Source organism: Mus caroli, unplaced genomic scaffold (assembly GCF_978045245.1).
Source record: "Mus caroli unplaced genomic scaffold, Mus_caroli_1 scaffold_8, whole genome shotgun sequence".
Taxonomy (NCBI): Eukaryota; Metazoa; Chordata; class Mammalia; order Rodentia; family Muridae; genus Mus; species Mus caroli.
The window spans coordinates 87,749,350-87,771,346 of NW_028227263.1; the positions used below are offsets into that span (position 1 = coordinate 87,749,350).

General features: G+C 46.9%; 12 non-coding genes across 12 annotated transcripts; all 12 read left to right on the forward strand.

The window, feature by feature from the left end:
• Positions 1 to 949: 949 nt before the first annotated feature.
• On the forward strand, positions 950 to 1,028 carry LOC147003212 (small nucleolar RNA SNORD115). Its single transcript, XR_015048148.1, has one exon. It is a non-coding gene; the product is annotated as a small nucleolar RNA SNORD115 (small nucleolar RNA).
• Positions 1,029 to 2,787: 1,759 nt separating this feature from the next.
• Positions 2,788 to 2,866, forward strand: LOC147003213 (small nucleolar RNA SNORD115). The gene has a single exon (XR_015048149.1). It is a non-coding gene; the product is annotated as a small nucleolar RNA SNORD115 (small nucleolar RNA).
• Positions 2,867 to 4,625: 1,759 nt separating this feature from the next.
• Positions 4,626 to 4,704, forward strand: LOC147003214 (small nucleolar RNA SNORD115). The gene has a single exon (XR_015048150.1). It is a non-coding gene; the product is annotated as a small nucleolar RNA SNORD115 (small nucleolar RNA).
• A 1,759-nt stretch (positions 4,705 to 6,463) lies between these two features.
• Positions 6,464 to 6,542, forward strand: LOC147003215 (small nucleolar RNA SNORD115). Its single transcript, XR_015048151.1, has one exon. It is a non-coding gene; the product is annotated as a small nucleolar RNA SNORD115 (small nucleolar RNA).
• Positions 6,543 to 8,301: 1,759 nt separating this feature from the next.
• On the forward strand, positions 8,302 to 8,380 carry LOC147003216 (small nucleolar RNA SNORD115). The gene has a single exon (XR_015048183.1). It is a non-coding gene; the product is annotated as a small nucleolar RNA SNORD115 (small nucleolar RNA).
• Positions 8,381 to 10,139: 1,759 nt separating this feature from the next.
• On the forward strand, positions 10,140 to 10,218 carry LOC147003217 (small nucleolar RNA SNORD115). The gene has a single exon (XR_015048152.1). It is a non-coding gene; the product is annotated as a small nucleolar RNA SNORD115 (small nucleolar RNA).
• A 1,759-nt stretch (positions 10,219 to 11,977) lies between these two features.
• LOC147003218 (small nucleolar RNA SNORD115) lies at positions 11,978 to 12,056 on the forward strand. The gene has a single exon (XR_015048153.1). It is a non-coding gene; the product is annotated as a small nucleolar RNA SNORD115 (small nucleolar RNA).
• A 1,759-nt stretch (positions 12,057 to 13,815) lies between these two features.
• On the forward strand, positions 13,816 to 13,894 carry LOC147003219 (small nucleolar RNA SNORD115). The gene has a single exon (XR_015048154.1). It is a non-coding gene; the product is annotated as a small nucleolar RNA SNORD115 (small nucleolar RNA).
• Positions 13,895 to 15,652: 1,758 nt separating this feature from the next.
• LOC147003220 (small nucleolar RNA SNORD115) lies at positions 15,653 to 15,731 on the forward strand. Its single transcript, XR_015048155.1, has one exon. It is a non-coding gene; the product is annotated as a small nucleolar RNA SNORD115 (small nucleolar RNA).
• Positions 15,732 to 17,490: 1,759 nt separating this feature from the next.
• On the forward strand, positions 17,491 to 17,569 carry LOC147003221 (small nucleolar RNA SNORD115). Its single transcript, XR_015048099.1, has one exon. It is a non-coding gene; the product is annotated as a small nucleolar RNA SNORD115 (small nucleolar RNA).
• A 1,757-nt stretch (positions 17,570 to 19,326) lies between these two features.
• LOC147003222 (small nucleolar RNA SNORD115) lies at positions 19,327 to 19,405 on the forward strand. Its single transcript, XR_015048156.1, has one exon. It is a non-coding gene; the product is annotated as a small nucleolar RNA SNORD115 (small nucleolar RNA).
• Positions 19,406 to 21,164: 1,759 nt separating this feature from the next.
• LOC147003223 (small nucleolar RNA SNORD115) lies at positions 21,165 to 21,243 on the forward strand. The gene has a single exon (XR_015048100.1). It is a non-coding gene; the product is annotated as a small nucleolar RNA SNORD115 (small nucleolar RNA).
• The last annotated feature ends 754 nt before the right edge of the window (positions 21,244 to 21,997 follow it).

The window sequence follows — 21,997 nt, forward strand, 5'->3', positions numbered from 1 at the left end:
ATAGGGTGAGATGTTCATTTTTAAGTTGGTTCCCACCACCTGCCAAATTTCTTCATGGTATCATTTAGGGCGCCAAGAGCCTCACTGCAGAATCACTGAGGAAACAAAGGCCTACACATTAGGTTGATACAGGGAAATGCCAGGTGTTTAAAGGACCTAATTCCACTCTGATTCAAAACACCAAGGCCTGACTTGGATACAAAGACAGTGGTTACCCTCTCCTTTTCCAGGCTGGGCAACCCGTAGCAGCTTCACACAAACGGATCCATGTATCCACATTGGTTCTGTGGCCTGGGCCCAGGATTCTCGGGAGAGCTTCAGGAATCACAGTTCACACTTAGTGCTGTCATGCAACATAGAGCTTACAGAGGTCTGATGCCACCTTGGCACTTTGAAGAAGAACCCATCGTTTACTTTAATCATCCTCCAAATATCTATCTCTAGTTGTGTTTTATTGTCCTGTCCATAGTATTTGGGCAGCTCACCTTGAATGTTGATCCCTACAAAATTGCGAATCTAAGGTCACATGTGATGTGGCTTTTGCTTCGAGAGGAAGCAGTAAATCAGTTGGATTGCCAGGGCTCCTTTGTGCTTCCATGGATGTTTCCCTATGCTAGCCAGGACGACTTGTGTGTGCTGGGCCTGGTAGTAATAGAAGAGGCAAGCACAGGACAGTACCTGCACAATGAAATTGCACCAGTAGAGCTCCAGAAAAGTGTCTCATATTTCTGACATTTATGTCAAGAAGGGACAACAAGCGCCTTGACTTCTTTCCCTTTCCTCTTTAGGAAGTCATTCTTCCAAGTTTCAAGAAAGGGTGCCCTTGCTTGCCTCTCAGACGTTTCGTCCCTGCATCCCTCTCCAGTTCCACGAGATCACTCCTAACTCTGAGGCAGTTTTGGAAAGGAAGGTAAGTGGTTGGATTAGGTTAGGTGTTCTGTCTAGGCCTGGGTCAATGATGACAACCCAAAGTCATGAAGAGAGGTGATGACATAAAATTCATGCTCAATAGGATTACGCTGAGGCCCAACCAGGGCGACAGGGTTACAAGAGGTCCGTTGACTCCTTGGGAGGGCTCTTGGGTGACTTCCCTGAGGTCCTCAGATGCCCTTGCCCTGTTTCCCATGGCAGGAAATGTGGACATCTAGGGTGCACATTGTTTGGCAAACACTGCATGCCAACAAGCACCTTGTCCCACTTTCGAACCTTGGGCATTTCTGCAAGGCACGCCCCTTGCTCATGACCCTGTCTTTTCTGCTGTTTTGCAGTCATCTCACATGCCACCTTGGAGGGCAGAGAACCACAGATAATCAGGTAAGTGGTATGAACATGGTAAGGCCTCCACCTCCAGGTGACCTGCCCGTTCATGTTTTGGCTTTCAATTCTGAGCCAGTCTGTCCTTTCTGAATTGAGGGAGGACAAAATGGTATGCAATGGAACCAAACGAAGCTCGATTTGGGCTATGTTCTCCCATGTAGACCCCCTGGTTTTTAAAGTTCTAAGGAATTTTTTTCGATCCCCGAAAATTGTTTTCTCATGATTTTGACCTACTTCTCATGGAGAGAAGAGGATGACATTTTTAGAATGTTGGGAGCTCATACTTTGATGCTTACAAGGCTATTGTCAATAGGTACAGGAGGACAACACAAGTCTCCAGGGCCATTTGGGACTCTCCCTTTCCCATGCCACAGGAGACCCAAGGGACAGAGCCTTTCTTAGGGAGAAAGAAGGATTCTATGGTGTCCAACAGTGCTGGCCTACAAATGATGTGTTGGCAAAGGGCAATCCATCCAGCAATTATCTCAAAGATCTCAACCCAGAGGGAATTTACTTTGTGCATAGGGTGAGATGTTCATTTTTAAGTTGGTTCCCACCACCTGCCAAATTTCTTCATGGTATCATTTAGGGCGCCAAGAGCCTCACTGCAGAATCACTGAGGAAACAAAGGCCTACACATTAGGTTGATACAGGGAAATGCCAGGTGTTTAAAGGACCTACTTCCACTCTGATTCAAAACACCAAGGCCTGACTTGGATACAAAGACAGTGGTTACCCTCTCCTTTTCCAGGCTGGGCAACCCGTAGCAAATTCACACAAACGGATCCATGTATCCACATTGGTTCTGTGGCCTGGGCCCAGGATTCTCGGGAGAGCTTCAGGAATCACAGTTCACACTTAGTGCTGTCATGCAACATAGAGCTTACAGAGGTCTGATGCCACCTTGGCACTTTGAAGAAGAACCCATCGTTTACTTTAATCATACTCCAAATATCTATCTCTAGTTGTGTTTTATTGTCCTGTCCATAGTATTTGGGCAGCTCACCTTGAATGTTGATCCCTACAAAATTGCGAATCTAAGGTCACATGTGATGTGGCTTTTGCTTCGAGAGGAAGCAGTAAATCAGTTGGATTGCCAGGGCTCCTTTGTGCTTCCATGGATGTTTCCCTATGCTAGCCAGGACGACTTGTGTGTGCTGGGCCTGGTAGTAATAGAAGAGGCAAGCACAGGACAGTTCCTGCACAATGAAATTGCACCAGTAGAGCTCCAGAAAAGTGTCTCATATTTCTGACATTTATGTCAAGAAGGGACAACAAGTGCCTTGACTTCTTTCCCTTTCCTCTTTAGGAAGTCATTCTTCCAAGTTTCAAGAAAGGGTGCCCTTGCTTGCCTCTCAGACGTTTCGTCCCTGCATCCCTCTCCAGTTCCACGAGATCACTCCTAACTCTGAGGCAGTTTTGGAAAGGAAGGTAAGTGGTTGGATTAGGTTAGGTGTTCTGTCTAGGCCTGGGTCAATGATGACAACCCAAAGTCATGAAGAGAGGTGATGACATAAAATTCATGCTCAATAGGATTACGCTGAGGCCCAACCAGGGCGACAGGGTTACAAGAGGTCCGTTGACTCCTTGGGAGGGCTCTTGGGTGACTTCCCTGAGGTCCTCAGATGCCCTTGCCCTGTTTCCCATGGCAAGAAATGTGGACATCTAGGGTGCACATTGTTTGGCAAACACTGCATGCCAACAAGCACCTTGTCCCACTTTCGAACCTTGGGCATTTCTGCAAGGCACGCCCCTTGCTCATGACCCTGTCTTTTCTGCTGTTTTGCAGTCATCTCACATGCCACCTTGGAGGGCAGAGAACCACAGATAATCAGGTAAGTGGTATGAACATGGTAAGGCCTCCACCTCCAGGTGACCTGCCCGTTCATGTTTTGGCTTTCAATTCTGAGCCAGTCTGTCCTTTCTGAATTGAGGGAGGACAAAATGGTATGCAATGGAACCAAACGAAGCTCGATTTGGGCTATGTTCTCCCATGTAGACCCCCTGGTTTTTAAAGTTCTAAGGAATTTTTTTCGATCCCCGAAAATTGTTTTCTCATGATTTTGACCTACTTCTCATGGAGAGAAGAGGATGACATTTTTAGAATGTTGGGAGCTCATACTTTGATGCTTACAAGGCTATTGTCAATAGGTACAGGAGGACAACACAAGTCTCCAGGGCCATTTGGGACTCTCCCTTTCCCATGCCACAGGAGACCCAAGGGACAGAGCCTTTCTTAGGGAGAAAGAAGGATTCTATGGTGTCCAACAGTGCTGGCCTACAAATGATGTGTTGGCAAAGGGCAATCCATCCAGCAATTATCTCAAAGATCTCAACCCAGAGGGAATTTACTTTGTGCATGTGGTGAGATGTTCATTTTTAAGTTGGTTCCCACCACCTGCCAAATTTCTTCATGGTATCATTTAGGGCGCCAAGAGCCTCACTGCAGAATCACTGAGGAAACAAAGGCCTACACATTAGGTTGATACAGGGAAATGCCAGGTGTTTAAAGGACCTACTTCCACTCTGATTCAAAACACCAAGGCCTGACTTGGATACAAAGACAGTGGTTACCCTCTCCTTTTCCAGGCTGGGCAACCCGTAGCAGCTTCACACAAACGGATCCATGTATCCACATTGGTTCTGTGGCCTGGGCCCAGGATTCTCGGGAGAGCTTCAGGAATCACAGTTCACACTTAGTGCTGTCATGCAACATAGAGCTTACAGAGGTCTGATGCCACCTTGGCACTTTGAAGAAGAACCCATCGTTTACTTAAATCATCCTCCAAATATCTATCTCTAGTTGTGTTTTATTGTCCTGTCCATAGTATTTGGGCAGCTCACCTTGAATGTTGATCCCTACAAAATTGCGAATCTCAGGTCACATGTGATGTGGCTTTTGCTTCGAGAGGAAGCAGTAAATCAGTTGGATTGCCAGGGCTCCTTTGTGCTTCCATGGATGTTTCCCTATGCTAGCCAGGACGACTTGTGTGTGCTGGGCCTGGTAGTAATAGAAGAGGCAAGCACAGGACAGTTCCTGCACAATGAAATTGCACCAGTAGAGCTCCAGAAAAGTGTCTCATATTTCTGACATTTATGTCAAGAAGGGACAACAAGCGCCTTGACTTCTTTCCCTTTCCTCTTTAGGAAGTCATTCTTCCAAGTTTCAAGAAAGGGTGCCCTTGCTTGCCTCTCAGACGTTTCGTCCCTGCATCCCTCTCCAGTTCCACGAGATCACTCCTAACTCTGAGGCAGTTTTGGAAAGGAAGGTAAGTGGTTGGTTTAGGTTAGGTGTTCTGTCTAGGCCTGGGTCAATGATGACAACCCAAAGTCATGAAGAGAGGTGATGACATAAAATTCATGCTCAATAGGATTACGCTGAGGCCCAACCAGGGCGACAGGGTTACAAGAGGTCCGTTGACTCCTTGGGAGGGCTCTTGGGTGACTTCCCTGAGGTCCTCAGATGCCCTTGCCCTGTTTCCCATGGCAGGAAATGTGGACATCTAGGGTGCACATTGTTTGGCAAACACTGCATGCCAACAAGCACCTTGTCCCACTTTCGAACCTTGGGCATTTCTGCAAGGCACGCCCCTTGCTCATGACCCTGTCTTTTCTGCTGTTTTGCAGTCATCTCACATGCCACCTTGGAGGGCAGAGAACCACAGATAATCAGGTAAGTGGTATGAACATGGTAAGGCCTCCACCTCCAGGTGACCTGCCCGTTCATGTTTTGGCTTTCAATTCTGAGCCAGTCTGTCCTTTCTGAATTGAGGGAGGACAAAATGGTATGCAATGGAACCAAACGAAGCTCGATTTGGGCTATGTTCTCCCATGTAGACCCCCTGGTTTTTAAAGTTCTAAGGAATTTTTTTCGATCCCCGAAAATTGTTTTCTCATGATTTTGACCTACTTCTCATGGAGAGAAGAGGATGACATTTTTAGAATGTTGGGAGCTCATACTTTGATGCTTACAAGGCTATTGTCAATAGGTACAGGAGGACAACACAAGTCTCCAGGGCCATTTGGGACTCTCCCTTTCCCATGCCACAGGAGACCCAAGGGACAGAGCCTTTCTTAGGGAGAAAGAAGGATTCTATGGTGTCCAACAGTGCTGGCCTACAAATGATGTGTTGGCAAAGGGCAATCCATCCAGCAATTATCTCAAAGATCTCAACCCAGAGGGAATTTACTTTGTGCATAGGGTGAGATGTTCATTTTTAAGTTGGTTCCCACCACCTGCCAAATTTCTTCATGGTATCATTTAGGGCGCCAAGAGCCTCACTGCAGAATCACTGAGGAAACAAAGGCCTACACATTAGGTTGATACAGGGAAATGCCAGGTGTTTAAAGGACCTACTTCCACTCTGATTCAAAACACCAAGGCCTGACTTGGATACAAAGACAGTGGTTACCCTCTCCTTTTCCAGGCTGGGCAACCCGTAGCAGCTTCACACAAACGGATCCATGTATCCACATTGGTTCTGTGGCCTGGGCCCAGGATTCTCGGGAGAGCTTCAGGAATCACAGTTCACACTTAGTGCTGTCATGCAACATAGAGCTTACAGAGGTCTGATGCCACCTTGGCACTTTGAAGAAGAACCCATCGTTTACTTAAATCATCCTCCAAATATCTATCTCTAGTTGTGTTTTATTGTCCTGTCCATAGTATTTGGGCAGCTCACCTTGAATGTTGATCCCTACAAAATTGCGAATCTAAGGTCACATGTGATGTGGCTTTTGCTTCGAGAGGAAGCAGTAAATCAGTTGGATTGCCAGGGCTCCTTTGTGCTTCCATGGATGTTTCCCTATGCTAGCCAGGACGACTTGTGTGTGCTGGGCCTGGTAGTAATAGAAGAGGCAAGCACAGGACAGTTCCTGCACAATGAAATTGCACCAGTAGAGCTCCAGAAAAGTGTCTCATATTTCTGACATTTATGTCAAGAAGGGACAACAAGCGCCTTGACTTCTTTCCCTTTCCTCTTTAGGAAGTCATTCTTCCAAGTTTCAAGAAAGGGTGCCCTTGCTTGCCTCTCAGACGTTTCGTCCCTGCATCCCTCTCCAGTTCCACGAGATCACTCCTAACTCTGAGGCAGTTTTGGAAAGGAAGGTAAGTGGTTGGATTAGGTTAGGTGTTCTGTCTAGGCCTGGGTCAATGATGACAACCCAAAGTCATGAAGAGAGGTGATGACATAAAATTCATGCTCAATAGGATTACGCTGAGGCCCAACCAGGGCGACAGGGTTACAAGAGGTCCGTTGACTCCTTGGCAGGGCTCTTGGGTGACTTCCCTGAGGTCCTCAGATGCCCTTGCCCTGTTTCCCATGGCAGGAAATGTGGACATCTAGGGTGCACATTGTTTGGCAAACACTGCATGCCAACAAGCACCTTGTCCCACTTTCGAACCTTGGGCATTTCTGCAAGGCACGCCCCTTGCTCATGACCCTGTCTTTTCTGCTGTTTTGCAGTCATCTCACATGCCACCTTGGAGGGCAGAGAACCACAGATAATCAGGTAAGTGGTATGAACATGGTAAGGCCTCCACCTCCAGGTGACCTGCCCGTTCATGTTTTGGCTTTCAATTCTGAGCCAGTCTGTCCTTTCTGAATTGAGGGAGGACAAAATGGTATGCAATGGAACCAAAGGAAGCTCGATTTGGGCTATGTTCTCCCATGTAGACCCCCTGGTTTTTAAAGTTCTAAGGAATTTTTTTCGATCCCCGAAAATTGTTTTCTCATGATTTTGACCTACTTCTCATGGAGAGAAGAGGATGACATTTTTAGAATGTTGGGAGCTCATACTTTGATGCTTACAAGGCTATTGTCAATAGGTACAGGAGGACAACACAAGTCTCCAGGGCCATTTGGGACTCTCCCTTTCCCATGCCACAGGAGACCCAAGGGACAGAGCCTTTCTTAGGGAGAAAGAAGGATTCTATGGTGTCCAACAGTGCTGGCCTACAAATGATGTGTTGGCAAAGGGCAATCCATCCAGCAATTATCTCAAAGATCTCAACCCAGAGGGAATTTACTTTGTGCATAGGGTGAGATGTTCATTTTTAAGTTGGTTCCCACCACCTGCCAAATTTCTTCATGGTATCATTTAGGGCGCCAAGAGCCTCACTGCAGAATCACTGAGGAAACAAAGGCCTACACATTAGGTTGATACAGGGAAATGCCAGGTGTTTAAAGGACCTAATTCCACTCTGATTCAAAACACCAAGGCCTGACTTGGATACAAAGACAGTGGTTACCCTCTCCTTTTCCAGGCTGGGCAACCCGTAGCAGCTTCACACAAACGGATCCATGTATCCACATTGGTTCTGTGGCCTGGGCCCAGGATTCTCGGGAGAGCTTCAGGAATCACAGTTCACACTTAGTGCTGTCATGCAACATAGAGCTTACAGAGGTCTGATGCCACCTTGGCACTTTGAAGAAGAACCCATCGTTTACTTTAATCATCCTCCAAATATCTATCTCTAGTTGTGTTTTATTGTCCTGTCCATAGTATTTGGGCAGCTCACCTTGAATGTTGATCCCTACAAAATTGCGAATCTAAGGTCACATGTGATGTGGCTTTTGCTTCGAGAGGAAGCAGTAAATCAGTTGGATTGCCAGGGCTCCTTTGTGCTTCCATGGATGTTTCCCTATGCTAGCCAGGACGACTTGTGTGTGCTGGGCCTGGTAGTAATAGAAGAGGCAAGCACAGGACAGTTCCTGCACAATGAAATTGCACCAGTAGAGCTCCAGAAAAGTGTCTCATATTTCTGACATTTATGTCAAGAAGGGACAACAAGCGCCTTGACTTCTTTCCCTTTCCTCTTTAGGAAGTCATTCTTCCAAGTTTCAAGAAAGGGTGCCCTTGCTTGCCTCTCAGACGTTTCGTCCCTGCATCCCTCTCCAGTTCCACGAGATCACTCCTAACTCTGAGGCAGTTTTGGAAAGGAAGGTAAGTGGTTGGATTAGGTTAGGTGTTCTGTCTAGGCCTGGGTCAATGATGACAACCCAACGTCATGAAGAGAGGTGATGACATAAAATTCATGCTCAATAGGATTACGCTGAGGCCCAACCAGGGCGACAGGGTTACAAGAGGTCCGTTGACTCCTTGGGAGGGCTCTTGGGTGACTTCCCTGAGGTCCTCAGATGCCCTTGCCCTGTTTCCCATGGCAGGAAATGTGGACATCTAGGGTGCACATTGTTTGGCAAACACTGCATGCCAACAAGCACCTTGTCCCACTTTCGAACCTTGGGCATTTCTGCAAGGCACGCCCCTTGCTCATGACCCTGTCTTTTCTGCTGTTTTGCAGTCATCTCACATGCCACCTTGGAGGGCAGAGAACCACAGATTATCAGGTAAGTGGTATGAACATGGTAAGGCCTCCACCTCCAGGTGACCTGCCCGTTCATGTTGTGGCTTTCAATTCTGAGCCAGTCTGTCCTTTCTGAATTGAGGGAGGACAAAATGGTATGCAATGGAACCAAAGGAAGCTCGATTTGGGCTATGTTCTCCCATGTAGACCCCCTGGTTTTTAAAGTTCTAAGGAATTTTTTTCGATCCCCGAAAATTGTTTTCTCATGATTTTGACCTACTTCTCATGGAGAGAAGAGGATGACATTTTTAGAATGTTGGGAGCTCATACTTTGATGCTTACAAGGCTATTGTCAATAGGTACAGGAGGACAACACAAGTCTCCAGGGCCATTTGGGACTCTCCCTTTCCCATGCCACAGGAGACCCAAGGGACAGAGCCTTTCTTAGGGAGAAAGAAGGATTCTATGGTGTCCAACAGTGCTGGCCTACAAATGATGTGTTGGCAAAGGGCAATCCATCCAGCAATTATCTCAAAGATCTCAACCCAGAGGGAATTTACTTTGTGCATAGGGTGAGATGTTCATTTTTAAGTTGGTTCCCACCACCTGCCAAATTTCTTCATGGTATCATTTAGGGCGCCAAGAGCCTCACTGCAGAATCACTGAGGAAACAAAGGCCTACACATTAGGTTGATACAGGGAAATGCCAGGTGTTTAAAGGACCTAATTCCACTCTGATTCAAAACACCAAGGCCTGACTTGGATACAAAGACAGTGGTTACCCTCTCCTTTTCCAGGCTGGGCAACCCGTAGCAGCTTCACACAAACGGATCCATGTATCCACATTGGTTCTGTGGCCTGGGCCCAGGATTCTCGGGAGAGCTTCAGGAATCACAGTTCACACTTAGTGCTGTCATGCAACATAGAGCTTACAGAGGTCTGATGCCACCTTGGCACTTTGAAGAAGAACCCATCGTTTACTTTAATCATCCTCCAAATATCTATCTCTAGTTGTGTTTTATTGTCCTGTCCATAGTATTTGGGCAGCTCACCTTGAATGTTGATCCCTACAAAATTGCGAATCTAAGGTCACATGTGATGTGGCTTTTGCTTCGAGAGGAAGCAGTAAATCAGTTGGATTGCCAGGGCTCCTTTGTGCTTCCATGGATGTTTCCCTATGCTAGCCAGGACGACTTGTGTGTGCTGGGCCTGGTAGTAATAGAAGAGGCAAGCACAGGACAGTTCCTGCACAATGAAATTGCACCAGTAGAGCTCCAGAAAAGTGTCTCATATTTCTGACATTTATGTCAAGAAGGGACAACAAGCGCCTTGACTTCTTTCCCTTTCCTCTTTAGGAAGTCATTCTTCCAAGTTTCAAGAAAGGGTGCCCTTGCTTGCCTCTCAGACGTTTCGTCCCTGCATCCCTCTCCAGTTCCACGAGATCACTCCTAACTCTGAGGCAGTTTTGGAAAGGAAGGTAAGTGGTTGGATTAGGTTAGGTGTTCTGTCTAGGCCTGGGTCAATGATGACAACCCAAAGTCATGAAGAGAGGTGATGACATAAAATTCATGCTCAATAGGATTACGCTGAGGCCCAACCAGGGCGACAGGGTTACAAGAGGTCCGTTGACTCCTTGGCAGGGCTCTTGGGTGACTTCCCTGAGGTCCTCAGATGCCCTTGCCCTGTTTCCCATGGCAGGAAATGTGGACATCTAGGGTGCACATTGTTTGGCAAACACTGCATGCCAACAAGCACCTTGTCCCACTTTCGAACCTTGGGCATTTCTGCAAGGCACGCCCCTTGCTCATGACCCTGTCTTTTCTGCTGTTTTGCAGTCATCTCACATGCCACCTTGGAGGGCAGAGAACCACAGATAATCAGGTAAGTGGTATGAACATGGTAAGGCCTCCACCTCCAGGTGACCTGCCCGTTCATGTTTTGGCTTTCAATTCTGAGCCAGTCTGTCCTTTCTGAATTGAGGGAGGACAAAATGGTATGCAATGGAACCAAACGAAGCTCGATTTGGGCTATGTTCTCCCATGTAGACCCCCTGGTTTTTAAAGTTCTAAGGAATTTTTTTCGATCCCCGAAAATTGTTTTCTCATGATTTTGACCTACTTCTCATGGAGAGAAGAGGATGACATTTTTAGAATGTTGGGAGCTCATACTTTGATGCTTACAAGGCTATTGTCAATAGGTACAGGAGGACAACACAAGTCTCCAGGGCCATTTGGGACTCTCCCTTTCCCATGCCACAGGAGACCCAAGGGACAGAGCCTTTCTTAGGGAGAAAGAAGGATTCTATGGTGTCCAACAGTGCTGGCCTACAAATGATGTGTTGGCAAAGGGCAATCCATCCAGCAATTATCTTAAAGATCTCAACCCAGAGGGAATTTACTTTGTGCATAGGGTGAGATGTTCATTTTTAAGTTGGTTCCCACCACCTGCCAAATTTCTTCATGGTATCATTTAGGGCGCCAAGAGCCTCACTGCAGAATCACTGAGGAAACAAAGGCCTACACATTAGGTTGATACAGGGAAATGCCAGGTGTTTAAAGGACCTAATTCCACTCTGATTCAAAACACCAAGGCCTGACTTGGATACAAAGACAGTGGTTACCCTCTCCTTTTCCAGGCTGGGCAACCCGTAGCAGCTTCACACAAACGGATCCATGTATCCACATTGGTTCTGTGGCCTGGGCCCAGGATTCTCGGGAGAGCTTCAGGAATCACAGTTCACACTTAGTGCTGTCATGCAACATAGAGCTTACAGAGGTCTGATGCCACCTTGGCACTTTGAAGAAGAACCCATCGTTTACTTTAATCATCCTCCAAATATCTATCTCTAGTTGTGTTTTATTGTCCTGTCCATAGTATTTGGGCAGCTCACCTTGAATGTTGATCCCTACAAAATTGCGAATCTAAGGTCACATGTGATGTGGCTTTTGCTTCGAGAGGAAGCAGTAAATCAGTTGGATTGCCAGGGCTCCTTTGTGCTTCCATGGATGTTTCCCTATGCTAGCCAGGACGACTTGTGTGTGCTGGGCCTGGTAGTAATAGAAGAGGCAAGCACAGGACAGTTCCTGCACAATGAAATTGCACCAGTAGAGCTCCAGAAAAGTGTCTCATATTTCTGACATTTATGTCAAGAAGGGACAACAAGCGCCTTGACTTCTTTCCCTTTCCTCTTTAGGAAGTCATTCTTCCAAGTTTCAAGAAAGGGTGCCCTTGCTTGCCTCTCAGACGTTTCGTCCCTGCATCCCTCTCCAGTTCCACGAGATCACTCCTAACTCTGAGGCAGTTTTGGAAAGGAAGGTAAGTGGTTGGATTAGGTTAGGTGTTCTGTCTAGGCCTGGGTCAATGATGACAACCCAAAGTCATGAAGAGAGGTGATGACATAAAATTCATGCTCAATAGGATTACGCTGAGGCCCAACCAGGGCGACAGGGTTACAAGAGGTCCGTTGACTCCTTGGGAGGGCTCTTGGGTGACTTCCCTGAGGTCCTCAGATGCCCTTGCCCTGTTGCCCATGGCAGGAAATGTGGACATCTAGGGTGCACATTGTTTGGCAAACACTGCATGCCAACAAGCACCTTGTCCCACTTTCGAACCTTGGGCATTTCTGCAAGGCACGCCCCTTGCTCATGACCCTGTCTTTTCTGCTGTTTTGCAGTCATCTCACATGCCACCTTGGAGGGCAGAGAACCACAGATAATCAGGTAAGTGGTATGAACATGGTAAGGCCTCCACCTCCAGGTGACCTGCCCGTTCATGTTTTGGCTTTCAATTCTGAGCCAGTCTGTCCTTTCTGAATTGAGGGAGGACAAAATGGTATGCAATGGAACCAAACGAAGCTCGATTTGGGCTATGTTCTCCCATGTAGACCCCCTGGTTTTTAAAGTTCTAAGGAATTTTTTTCGATCCCCGAAAATTGTTTTCTCATGATTTTGACCTACTTCTCATGGAGAGAAGAGGATGACATTTTTAGAATGTTGGGAGCTCATACTTTGATGCTTACAAGGCTATTGTCAATAGGTACAGGAGGACAACACAAGTCTCCAGGGCCATTTGGGACTCTCCCTTTCCCATGCCACAGGAGACCCAAGGGACAGAGCCTTTCTTAGGGAGAAAGAAGGATTCTATGGTGTCCAACAGTGCTGGCCTACAAATGATGTGTTGGCAAAGGGCAATCCATCCAGCAATTATCTCAAAGATCTCAACCCAGAGGGAATTTACTTTGTGCATGTGGTGAGATGTTCATTTTTAAGTTGGTTCCCACCACCTGCCAAATTTCTTCATGGTATCATTTAGGGCGCCAAGAGCCTCACTGCAGAATCACTGAGGAAACAAAGGCCTACACATTAGGTTGATACAGGGAAATGCCAGGTGTTTAAAGGACCTACTTCCACTCTGATTCAAAACACCAAGGCCTGACTTGGATACAAAGACAGTGGTTACCCTCTCCTTTTCCAGGCTGGGCAACCCGTAGCAGCTTCACACAAACGGATCCATGTATCCACATTGGTTCTGTGGCCTGGGCCCAGGATTCTCGGGAGAGCTTCAGGAATCACAGTTCACACTTAGTGCTGTCATGCAACATAGAGCTTACAGAGGTCTGATGCCACCTTGGCACTTTGAAGAAGAACCCATCGTTTACTTTAATCATCCTCCAAATATCTATCTCTAGTTGTGTTTTATTGTCCTGTCCATAGTATTTGGGCAGCTCACCTTGAATGTTGATCCCTACAAAATTGCGAATCTAAGGTCACATGTGATGTGGCTTTTGCTTCGAGAGGAAGCAGTAAATCAGTTGGATTGCCAGGGCTCCTTTGTGCTTCCATGGATGTTTCCCTATGCTAGCCAGGACGACTTGTGTGTGCTGGGCCTGGTAGTAATAGAAGAGGCAAGCACAGGACAGTTCCTGCACAATGAAATTGCACCAGTAGAGCTCCAGAAAAGTGTCTCATATTTCTGACATTTATGTCAAGAAGGGACAACAAGCGCCTTGACTTCTTTCCCTTTCCTCTTTAGGAAGTCATTCTTCCAAGTTTCAAGAAAGGGTGCCCTTGCTTGCCTCTCAGACGTTTCGTCCCTGCATCCCTCTCCAGTTCCACGAGATCACTCCTAACTCTGAGGCAGTTTTGGAAAGGAAGGTAAGTGGTTGGATTAGGTTAGGTGTTCTGTCTAGGCCTGGGTCAATGATGACAACCCAAAGTCATGAAGAGAGGTGATGACATAAAATTCATGCTCAATAGGATTACGCTGAGGCCCAACCAGGGCAACAGGGTTACAAGAGGTCCGTTGACTCCTTGGGAGGGCTCTTGGGTGACTTCCCTGAGGTCCTCAGATGCCCTTGCCCTGTTGCCCATGGCAGGAAATGTGGACATCTAGGGTGCACATTGTTTGGCAAACACTGCATGCCAACAAGCACCTTGTCCCACTTTCGAACCTTGGGCATTTCTGCAAGGCACGCCCCTTGCTCATGACCCTGTCTTTTCTGCTGTTTTGCAGTCATCTCACATGCCACCTTGGAGGGCAGAGAACCACAGATAATCAGGTAAGTGGTATGAACATGGTAAGGCCTCCACCTCCAGGTGACCTGCCCGTTCATGTTTTGGCTTTCAATTCTGAGCCAGTCTGTCCTTTCTGAATTGAGGGAGGACAAAATGGTATGCAATGGAACCAAACGAAGCTCGATTTGGGCTATGTTCTCCCATGTAGACCCCCTGGTTTTTAAAGTTCTAAGGAATTTTTTTCGATCCCCGAAAATTGTTTTCTCATGATTTTGACCTACTTCTCATGGAGAGAAGAGGATGACATTTTTAGAATGTTGGGAGCTCATACTTTGATGCTTACAAGGCTATTGTCAATAGGTACAGGAGGACAACACAAGTCTCCAGGGCCATTTGGGACTCTCCCTTTCCCATGCCACAGGAGACCCAGGGACAGAGCCTTTCTTAGGGAGAAAGAAGGATTCTATGGTGTCCAACAGTGCTGGCCTACAAATGATGTGTTGGCAAAGGGCAATCCATCCAGCAATTATCTCAAAGATCTCAACCCAGAGGGAATTTACTTTGTGCATAGGGTGAGATGTTCATTTTTAAGTTGGTTCCCACCACCTGCCAAATTTCTTCATGGTATCATTTAGGGCGCCAAGAGCCTCACTGCAGAATCACTGAGGAAACAAAGGCCTACACATTAGGTTGATACAGGGAAATGCCAGGTGTTTAAAGGACCTAATTCCACTCTGATTCAAAACACCAAGGCCTGACTTGGATACAAAGACAGTGGTTACCCTCTCCTTTTCCAGGCTGGGCAACCCGTAGCAGCTTCACACAAACGGATCCATGTATCCACATTGGTTCTGTGGCCTGGGCCCAGGATTCTCGGGAGAGCTTCAGGAATCACAGTTCACACTTAGTGCTGTCATGCAACATAGAGCTTACAGAGGTCTGATGCCACCTTGGCACTTTGAAGAAGAACCCATCGTTTACTTTAATCATCCTCCAAATATCTATCTCTAGTTGTGTTTTATTGTCCTGTCCATAGTATTTGGGCAGCTCACCTTGAATGTTGATCCCTACAAAATTGCGAATCTAAGGTCACATGTGATGTGGCTTTTGCTTCGAGAGGAAGCAGTAAATCAGTTGGATTGCCAGGGCTCCTTTGTGCTTCCATGGATGTTTCCCTATGCTAGCCAGGACGACTTGTGTGTGCTGGGCCTGGTAGTAATAGAAGAGGCAAGCACAGGACAGTTCCTGCACAATGAAATTGCACCAGTAGAGCTCCAGAAAAGTGTCTCATATTTCTGACATTTATGTCAAGAAGGGACAACAAGCGCCTTGACTTCTTTCCCTTTCCTCTTTAGGAAGTCATTCTTCCAAGTTTCAAGAAAGGGTGCCCTTGCTTGCCTCTCAGACGTTTCGTCCCTGCATCCCTCTCCAGTTCCACGAGATCACTCCTAACTCTGAGGCAGTTTTGGAAAGGAAGGTAAGTGGTTGGATTAGGTTAGGTGTTCTGTCTAGGCCTGGGTCAATGATGACAACCCAAAGTCATGAAGAGAGGTGATGACATAAAATTCATGCTCAATAGGATTACGCTGAGGCCCAACCAGGGCGACAGGGTTACAAGAGGTCCGTTGACTCCTTGGGAGGGCTCTTGGGTGACTTCCCTGAGGTCCTCAGATGCCCTTGCCCTGTTGCCCATGGCAGGAAATGTGGACATCTAGGGTGCACATTGTTTGGCAAACACTGCATGCCAACAAGCACCTTGTCCCACTTTCGAACCTTGGGCATTTCTGCAAGGCACGCCCCTTGCTCATGACCCTGTCTTTTCTGCTGTTTTGCAGTCATCTCACATGCCACCTTGGAGGGCAGAGAACCACAGATAATCAGGTAAGTGGTATGAACATGGTAAGGCCTCCACCTCCAGGTGACCTGCCCGTTCATGTTTTGGCTTTCAATTCTGAGCCAGTCTGTCCTTTCTGAATTGAGGGAGGACAAAATGGTATGCAATGGAACCAAACGAAGCTCGATTTGGGCTATGTTCTCCCATGTAGACCCCCTGGTTTTTAAAGTTCTAAGGAATTTTTTTCGATCCCCGAAAATTGTTTTCTCATGATTTTGACCTACTTCTCATGGAGAGAAGAGGATGACATTTTTAGAATGTTGGGAGCTCATACTTTGATGCTTACAAGGCTATTGTCAATAGGTACAGGAGGACAACACAAGTCTCCAGGGCCATTTGGGACTCTCCCTTTCCCATGCCACAGGAGACCCAAGGGACAGAGCCTTTCTTAGGGAGAAAGAAGGATTCTATGGTGTCCAACAGTGCTGGCCTACAAATGATGTGTTGGCAAAGGGCAATCCATCCAGCAATTATCTCAAAGATCTCAACCCAGAGGGAATTTACTTTGTGCATAGGGTGAGATGTTCATTTTTAAGTTGGTTCCCACCACCTGCCAAATTTCTTCATGGTATCATTTAGGGCGCCAAGAGCCTCGCTGCAGAATCACTGAGGAAACAAAGGCCTACACATTAGGTTGATACAGGGAAATGCCAGGTGTTTAAAGGATCTAATTCCACTCTGATTCAAAACACCAAGGCCTGACTTGGATACAAAGACAGTGGTTACCCTCTCCTTTTCCAGGCTGGGCAACCCGTAGCAGCTTCACACAAACGGATCCATGTATCCACATTGGTTCTGTGGCCTGGGCCCAGGATTCTCGGGAGAGCTTCAGGAATCACAGTTCACACTTAGTGCTGTCATGCAACATAGAGCTTACAGAGGTCTGATGCCACCTTGGCACTTTGAAGAAGAACCCATCGTTTACTTTAATCATCCTCCAAATATCTATCTCTAGTTGTGTTTTATTGTCCTGTCCATAGTATTTGGGCAGCTCACCTTGAATGTTGATCCCTACAAAATTGCGAATCTAAGGTCACATGTGATGTGGCTTTTGCTTCGAGAGGAAGCAGTAAATCAGTTGGATTGCCAGGGCTCCTTTGTGCTTCCATGGATGTTTCCCTATGCTAGCCAGGACGACTTGTGTGTGCTGGGCCTGGTAGTAATAGAAGAGGCAAGCACAGGACAGTTCCTGCACAATGAAATTGCACCAGTAGAGCTCCAGAAATGTGTCTCATATTTCTGACATTTATGTCAAGAAGGGACAACAAGCGCCTTGACTTCTTTCCCTTTCCTCTTTAGGAAGTCATTCTTCCAAGTTTCAAGAAAGGGTGCCCTTGCCAGCCTCTTAGAAGTTTTGTCCCTGCATCCCTCTCCAGTTCTACGTGATCATTCTTAACTCTGAGGCAGTTTTGGAAAGGAAGGTAAGTGGTTGGATTAGATTAGGTGTTCTGTCTAGGCCTGGGTCAATGATGACAACCCAAAGTCATGAAGAGAGGTGATGACATAAAAATCATGCTCAATAGGATTACGCTGAGGCCCAACCAGGGCGACAGGGTTACAAGAGGTCCGTTGATTCCTTGGGAGGGCTCTTGGGTGACTTCCCTGAGGTCCTCAGACGCCCTTGCCCTGTTTCCCATGGCAGGAAATGTGGACATCTAGGGTGCACATTGTTTGGCAAACACTGCATGCCAACAAGCACCTTGTCCCACTTTCGAACCTTGGGCATTTCTGCAAGGCACACCCCTTGCTCATGACCCTGTCTTTTCTGCTGTTTTGCAGTCATCTCACATGCCACCTTGGAGGGCAGAGAACCACAGATAATCAGGTAAGTGGTATGAACATGGTAAGGCCTCCACCTCCAGGTGACCTGCCCGTTCATGTTTTGGCTTTCAATTCTGAGCCAGTCTGTCCTTTCTGAATTGAGGGAGGACAAAATGGTATGCAATGGAACCAAACGAAGCTCGATTTGGGCTATGTTCTCCCATGTAGACCCCCTGGTTTTTAAAGTTCTAAGGAATTTTTTTCGATCCCCGAAATTGTTTTCTCATGATTTTGACCTACTTCTCATGGAGAGAAGAGGATGACATTTTTAGAATGTTGAGATCTCATACTTTGATGCTTACAAGGTCATGGTCAATAGGTACAGGAGGACAACACAAGTCTCCAGGGCCATTTGGGACTCTCCCTTTCCCATGCCACAGGAAACCCAAGGGACAGAGCCTTTCTTAGGGAGAGAGAAGGATTCTATGGTGTCCAAAAGTGCCGCCCTACAAAATATGAGTTCGCATATTGCAATCCATCCAGCAATTATCTCAAAGATCTCAACCCAGAGGGAATTTACTTTGTGCATAGGGTGAGATGTTCATTTTTAAGTTGGTTCCCACCACCTGCCAAATTTCTTCATGGTATCATTTAGGGCGCCAAGAGCCTCACTGCAGAATCACTGAGGAAACAACGGCCTACACATTAGGTTGATACAGGGAAATGCCAGGTGTTTAAAGGACCTAATTCCAATCTGATTCAAAACACCAAGGCCTGACTTAGATTCAACTACAGTGGTTACCATCTCCTTTTCAAAATGGACAACCCGTAGCAGCTTCACACAAACGGATGCATGTATCCACATTGGTTCTGTGGCCTGGGCCCAGGATTCTCGGGAGAGCTTCAGGAATCACAGTTCACACTTAGTGCTGTCATGCAACATAGAGCTTACAGAGGTCTGATGCCACCTTGGCACTTTGAAGAAGAACCCATCGTTTACTTTAATCATCCTCCAAATATCTATCTCTAGTTGTGTTTTATTGTCCTGTCCATAGTATTTGGGCAGCTCACCTTGAATGTTGATCCCTACAAAATTGCGAATCTAAGGTCACATGTGATGTGGCTTTTGCTTCGAGAGGAAGCAGTAAATCAGTTGGATTGCCAGGGCTCCTTTGTGCTTCCATGGATGTTTCCCTATGCTAGCCAGGACGACTTGTGTGTGCTGGGCCTGGTAGTAATAGAAGAGGCAAGCACAGGACAGTTCCTGCACAATGAAATTGCACCAGTAGAGCTCCAGAAAAGTGTCTCATATTTCTGACATTTATGTCAAGAAGGGACAACAAGCGCCTTGACTTCTTTCCCTTTCCTCTTTAGGAAGTCATTCTTCCAAGTTTCAAGAAAGGGTGCCCTTGCTTGCCTCTCAGACGTTTCGTCCCTGCATCCCTCTCCAGTTCCACGAGATCACTCCTAACTCTGAGGCAGTTTTGGAAAGGAAGGTAAGTGGTTGGATTAGGTTAGGTGTTCTGTCTAGGCCTGGGTCAATGATGACAACCCAAAGTCATGAAGAGAGGTGATGACATAAAATTCATGCTCAATAGGATTACGCTGAGGCCCAACCAGGGCGACAGGGTTACAAGAGGTCCGTTGACTCCTTGGGAGGGCTCTTGGGTGACTTCCCTGAGGTCCTCAGATGCCCTTGCCCTGTTTCCCATGGCAGGAAATGTGGACATCTAGGGTGCACATTGTTTGGCAAACACTGCATGCCAACAAGCACCTTGTCCCACTTTCGAACCTTGGGCATTTCTGCAAGGCACGCCCCTTGCTCATGACCCTGTCTTTTCTGCTGTTTTGCAGTCATCTCACATGCCACCTTGGAGGGCAGAGAACCACAGATAATCAGGTAAGTGGTATGAACATGGTAAGGCCTCCACCTCCAGGTGACCTGCCCGTTCATGTTTTGGCTTTCAATTCTGAGCCAGTCTGTCCTTTCTGAATTGAGGGAGGACAAAATGGTATGCAATGGAACCAAACGAAGCTCGATTTGGGCTATGTTCTCCCATGTAGACCCCCTGGTTTTTAAAGTTCTAAGGAATTTTTTTCGATCCCCGAAAATTGTTTTCTCATGATTTTGACCTACTTCTCATGGAGAGAAGAGGATGACATTTTTAGAATGTTGGGAGCTCATACTTTGATGCTTACAAGGCTATTGTCAATAGGTACAGGAGGACAACACAAGTCTCCAGGGCCATTTGGGACTCTCCCTTTCCCATGCCACAGGAGACCCAAGGGACAGAGCCTTTCTTAGGGAGAAAGAAGGATTCTATGGTGTCCAACAGTGCTGGCCTACAAATGATGTGTTGGCAAAGGGCAATCCATCCAGCAATTATCTCAAAGATCTCAACCCAGAGGGAATTTACTTTGTGCATAGGGTGAGATGTTCATTTTTAAGTTGGTTCCCACCACCTGCCAAATTTCTTCATGGTATCATTTAGGGCGCCAAGAGCCTCGCTGCAGAATCACTGAGGAAACAAAGGCCTACACATTAGGTTGATACAGGGAAATGCCAGGTGTTTAAAGGATCTAATTCCACTCTGATTCAAAACACCAAGGCCTGACTTGGATACAAAGACAGTGGTTACCCTCTCCTTTTCCAGGCTGGGCAACCCGTAGCAGCTTCACACAAACGGATCCATGTATCCACATTGGTTCTGTGGCCTGGGCCCAGGATTCTCGGGAGAGCTTCAGGAATCACAGTTCACACTTAGTGCTGTCATGCAACATAGAGCTTACAGAGGTCTGATGCCACCTTGGCACTTTGAAGAAGAACCCATCGTTTACTTTAATCATCCTCCAAATATCTATCTCTAGTTGTGTTTTATTGTCCTGTCCATAGTATTTGGGCAGCTCACCTTGAATGTTGATCCCTACAAAATTGCGAATCTAAGGTCACATGTGATGTGGCTTTTGCTTCGAGAGGAAGCAGTAAATCAGTTGGATTGCCAGGGCTCCTTTGTGCTTCCATGGATGTTTCCCTATGCTAGCCAGGACGACTTGTGTGTGCTGGGCCTGGTAGTAATAGAAGAGGCAAGCACAGGACAGTTCCTGCACAATGAAATTGCACCAGTAGAGCTCCAGAAATGTGTCTCATATTTCTGACATTTATGTCAAGAAGGGACAACAAGCGCCTTGACTTCTTTCCCTTTCCTCTTTAGGAAGTCATTCTTCCAAGTTTCAAGAAAGGGTGCCCTTGCCAGCCTCTTAGAAGTTTTGTCCCTGCATCCCTCTCCAGTTCTACGTGATCATTCTTAACTCTGAGGCAGTTTTGGAAAGGAAGGTAAGTGGTTGGATTAGATTAGGTGTTCTGTCTAGGCCTGGGTCAATGATGACAACCCAAAGTCATGAAGAGAGGTGATGACATAAAAATCATGCTCAATAGGATTACGCTGAGGCCCAACCAGGGCGACAGGGTTACAAGAGGTCCGTTGATTCCTTGGGAGGGCTCTTGGGTGACTTCCCTGAGGTCCTCAGACGCCCTTGCCCTGTTTCCCATGGCAGGAAATGTGGACATCTAGGGTGCACATTGTTTGGCAAACACTGCATGCCAACAAGCACCTTGTCCCACTTTCGAACCTTGGGCATTTCTGCAAGGCACACCCCTTGCTCATGACCCTGTCTTTTCTGCTGTTTTGCAGTCATCTCACATGCCACCTTGGAGGGCAGAGAACCACAGATAATCAGGTAAGTGGTATGAACATGGTAAGGCCTCCACCTCCAGGTGACCTGCCCGTTCATGTTTTGGCTTTCAATTCTGAGCCAGTCTGTCCTTTCTGAATTGAGGGAGGACAAAATGGTATGCAATGGAACCAAACGAAGCTCGATTTGGGCTATGTTCTCCCATGTAGACCCCCTGGTTTTTAAAGTTCTAAGGAATTTTTTTCGATCCCCGAAATTGTTTTCTCATGATTTTGACCTACTTCTCATGGAGAGAAGAGGATGACATTTTTAGAATGTTGAGATCTCATACTTTGATGCTTACAAGGTCATGGTCAATAGGTACAGGAGGACAACACAAGTCTCCAGGGCCATTTGGGACTCTCCCTTTCCCATGCCACAGGAAACCCAAGGGACAGAGCCTTTCTTAGGGAGAGAGAAGGATTCTATGGTGTCCAAAAGTGCCGCCCTACAAAATATGAGTTCGCATATTGC